This window comes from Palaemon carinicauda, chromosome 13 (genome assembly GCF_036898095.1).
Source record: "Palaemon carinicauda isolate YSFRI2023 chromosome 13, ASM3689809v2, whole genome shotgun sequence".
NCBI lineage: Eukaryota > Metazoa > Arthropoda > Malacostraca > Decapoda > Palaemonidae > Palaemon > Palaemon carinicauda.
In genome coordinates, this window is record NC_090737.1 from 65,156,115 (window position 1) to 65,161,114 (window position 5,000).

A 5,000-nucleotide genomic window follows, 5' to 3' on the forward strand; every position below is an offset into this window, starting at 1 on the left:
ACCCGTGCACAAAATTCTCCTCTCCTCTTCTCGTAAGCACAATACAAGACATCATTTTCAATAAAAGTTTCTCACAAGCCACATTCAGAAATGACAGATAACTCTCCGGTTCCCCTTTAATCACTGCTCACACTCTTTCCATCCATTCCTCTTTTTTTTTTCTGTCCCTCTCGCACTTCTTTTATGTCCCAACCTCCCAAGTCAATCAATCCTGCATCATCAAGGCATTCATTCTGGACACCCCTGGTCATGTCCTCAGTCACCCAGATATATTAATCTTCATCTCTCTCTCTCTCTCTCTCTCTCTCTCTCTCTCTCTCTCTCTCTCTCTCTACTGCATGTGCATCGCGAGAACTCTCATCCTGTTATCCTGTCTCCTCTATTATGATGGGGGTCTTCACTGTTTTGGTTACGTTCTTCGTTCCTCTTTTGTGCCCTAGTTGTTACTCCTATTACTGCACCTCTAGAGAGAGCATCAGCTACCTTGTTAGCTTTTCCTTTTATGTGGTTAAAACCCTTTATATTAAACTCTAACAATCTCTCAATCCATCTCGCTTGACGAGAGGTAAAATCATTTTTATAATACAAATCAAGTAATGGGCGATGATCACTTTGCAACTCAATTGACTTACCTAATAAAAAAACCGATGCCTCTCTAGAACCCAAACAATAGCCAAAGCCTCTTGATCGAATGTACTATAATTCTTTTCTGCCCCTTTTAACACCCGGGAAGCCAAACAAATGGGTCTCTCTCAGCCTTTATCATCTCGTTGAGAAACTACACCACCAATATCTACGCTACTCGCATCTGTTGTCACTAAAAACGGGCGATCAAATCTAGGATATGCCAGTAATTCATTGCTAGTTAAGGCAGCTTTCAAATGGATAAAGGCTCTTTCTTCCCCTCCCCAATTTATTACTTTTTGTTTCTTTAAAGCATCTCAGGGTCTTGCTGTCTCTCTGAAACCTCTTATGAATTTACGGTAATAACCAGCAAACCTAATGAATCCAGCTACTTCCTTAGAGTTACGTGGCCTGGGGAAATCTCTAATAGCCGCTACTTTACGTGGGCAGGGTTGGATACCTTCTGCGGTTACTATGTGACCTAAAAATTCGACCTGTTTACTGAAAAATTTGCACTTTTACAAACTTATTTTCATACCATTACGTCGCAATGCTTCCAAAACTTTACGAATATTATTATGTTCTTCGACCGTTTTCCCTGTAATTATGATATCATCTAAGTAAACAAGATCATTATGGCCAATTAAGGGCGACCAAACCGCCATCAGTACTCTAGAAAAATGACTTGGAGCATTTTTAACACCGGAAGGAAGAAAATTAAACTGAAATAATTGATCGTTAGCTATAAATGCCGTTTTACATTTACTGTCTTCCTGAATGGGTATTTGATAGTATCCAGATTTTAAATGAACAGTTGTAAAATATTTGCTATCCTGTACTTTCACAAGTAATTCTTCGATTGACGGCAATGGAAATGCATTATCCTTAGTGACTGCATTCAATTTCCTGTAATCAACACACAGTCTTACCGAGCCATCCTTTTTCCTAACAACTACAATTGGAGAAGCCCAAGGGGATTCGCTCTCCTCGATTATCCATTGTCCCCTTAATTTATTAGTTTCCCTTCCTATCTCTTCCTGGAAATGAATAGGTACCTTATAAGTCCTTGACCTGATTGGCTCTACCTGCCCAGTTTATATGATAAAGGGATATCGATCAATCATCCCGGGTAGCTCATCTCCAATTGCAATTACATCGGAATGATTATTGACAAAGTCACTAACTACAGGCTGATATTCTGAGGGACATAATTTTCGCGCTTGCATAATCAAATTCTGAGTGCGTTCGTATGTGGGGGCTGGAGTTATGGCTCCCAATATCCCAATTTAAGCAATTTCATATAACTTTAATTCACACACAGAATCACTTCCTAAAACAACTCTTTTATTTGACAAATTAATATCGTTATATTAGCTCTGTTCTCTTTAATTTCTGTCAAGCCCTCTAATATCATATGGGCCCAATTGTCATGGGGTTTAACAACTACCTTGGTTCCTTCCGCAAGAGGGAGACACGGGGTCGCAGATATGCTCGTAAGGGTTGGGGGGGGGGGACAACATTTCTCCTCTCTCAGGTACAGCTGTCACTTACTTAAATGTCTCTCTGAGCTAACACATGCAATTACTGTCTCATGACTTTCTATCAGCAAAGTATACCCTCCTGCTTTTACTGTTATTGTATCTTTTCCCCCCAAAAAGAAAATTTCATTATTAGATATAAAGTCTATTCCTAGGATAGCCTCGATTCCTGAAATTCCCAAGGTGGGCAAGACAAAAAAAATCATATGTAAACTTCACAGACCCCACCTTAAACTGGATGATTGATGTATGATTTATGTGTAGTTTATTTCCTCCTGGCATGTCAAGAACAATGGACGCTGCTGGCTGTAGTGGATTTGAGGAGAATTATTTTTCAATCAATGAAACACTGGCTCCCGTGTCAATCAGCGCTCAGATGGATTTATGTTGCAGGTCGATCCTAACTGCTAATATTCCCAGGTGGCCATTACGAGTTATGGGGCACGGGCTAATGACCTCAGCCGCCATGCCTCTGCCCCCTGGTTCTCTCCCTAGTGCTGCGGGGATGAAGTCGGGGGGTACCGATGGAGGTCCCAGTGCCTGCTCTGTCACGTGTCATCACCGCTTCCTCGGCTACTGCTTGTGATGTCATGCGGGGGGGGGGGGCATCGAACTCCCCCATCTCCCCCTTCCTCTGTTCCCTTTTCCTCGGACGTTGGGCGGGGGGAGGTGTGCGTGTGAATGGGGCGTTTTTTGTTGGGCACTCTTGAGATAAATGACCGTAGGTCTGACAAGTGTAACAGCTGGGGGATCCTTGGGTGGGGCACTCCACTCGTCGGTGCTCCTCTCCCCCATAGTGCCAGCATCTGAAGACACTGCTAATCTGCTGACTGCATTCCCCCTTACCACTGTTCGGGGATTGACTTCTCTCATGGCTGCCAACTTCTCGGAATCGGCCCCTGTTAATCCCAGTCCTTTTTTCTTCTTGCAAACTGTCTTAAAATGTTTTGCATCGCACTCACTACGTCTGCTAACAAGCGATTGTCATCGAGCAAATGACCACATAAATACGGGTTTACTAATCTGTGAATATGTTTACGGGCAATTGCCTTTTTATCACATTGTGGGAGATTGGCACTCCGGGTAGCAAACGAATCGCAATCCCGAAAAATGCGAGTTGCAAAACTAAGAACGGATTCACCTTCCCGTATTTTGGGTTTGTAACTTTCTTTTAGGTCTCCCTTTTTCGCATCAGGCAAGGCATACTTCTCAATTAAACGTCGTTTTATTTCAGTATAATTTCTTAAACTTTCTCGTGGCCAACACATTACCTCCATTGCCGGAGCATCTTTCAGCAATCTAATTATTTGAATGGCTTTTTCTCTTTCCGATCACCCATATGTGGCTACTTCAAAGTCTCTCAAAAACACTTAAATTGATTGAAACTCTTCTTTAGGCCGGTGATCATCGAAAGGCCTAACACTTGCCTGGAGTACTGGCAACTTTCGAACTACGATTTGCAAATCTTTACTCGTCTGTGCATGTGTACTCTCACGTGTGTGCGTTTGAACTTCGTTTATATACGTGGGATATGCTGTAGTTGCACGCCGCTCCTGTTATATTTCCACCACCAATCTGTTAATTAACTCTTTCAACTGTTCTAACTTATTTTCCTATTCTTGCGTTCTAATTTCTTGTCTATATTCTTCATCGGGAACGCTATATCCCACTGCTCCTTCATTCTCATCTCTGGCAGTAGCAGTGTCTGCTATGTTAGTCCTTGTGTATCTTGGCATCTTGAACTTTTATTTCACCGGCTCAAAGAACAACTTCACTCACAACATACACAAACAGACGTATTTTTTTTTTTTACACCAGACACCAATATGACCCCTGCAGATGGATAATGAGACGTCGGTTTATGGGTTTTCTTCATTTATTACAAAAAGGTTCGTTCCTAAATACACAATACACAACTACTCTCTCAGGTGAGGGACTTATCAACTTGAGTGCTCACTGACAACTAAAACTCCCTTCACTACTATAATGCAAGATTTGCAATATCCAAGAATATTGAGTTCATTTACCTTGTCGTACAAGACATCTACATACACGAATTAGGACATATGTATATATATATATATATATATATATATATATATATATATATATATATATATATATATACATACAGAGAGAGAGAGAGAGAGAGAGAGAGAGAGAGAGAGAGAGAGAGAGAGAGAGAGAGAGAGAGAGAGAGATAAAGGATAGATGGATAGATAGATAGATAGGTAGATTGAAAGACAGACAGATAGATATATAGGTATGCATGTATAAATGGCTCGTTTTTGACAATGGGTAATATAACTACGCAAACCATTACTATACCGAAACACTTGGCCCGAGTTCTATACTATATTCAGCTTACTGTACTCTGCATCATCATATTAGATTGCTTATTCATACATTATGTAATACGAGCATGTTTGTTATTTTAGAAATTTTACCATTCCTCAAAATTAGAAAAGAATATTGCATTCGGCGATGTTTTATTGATTATAAGTAGTGTAGGGCTATTGAGTATACAGACTTATACAAACTGGTATATCATACAGGACTTAAAGTGCTACAAAATCACTACAATGTTTTTTTCCCTTATGTCTTGAATAACCTTTTATAAAAATACCATTGGTCAGACGACTATTTATATTTATATTTATATTCGTTAACGTGGTTTTTAGATTTCTATCCAAACTGTAGAGCACGACTTTAAACTGAAGTATATTTATATAAGACGAGTAATTGATCATTAAGCCAGCTTGAAGAGCAGTGGCAAAGCCCAGGACGTGATCTTTCTACGGAAGCGTGTCCGAGTCTGGTCTGGGAGTTAGGAAAATT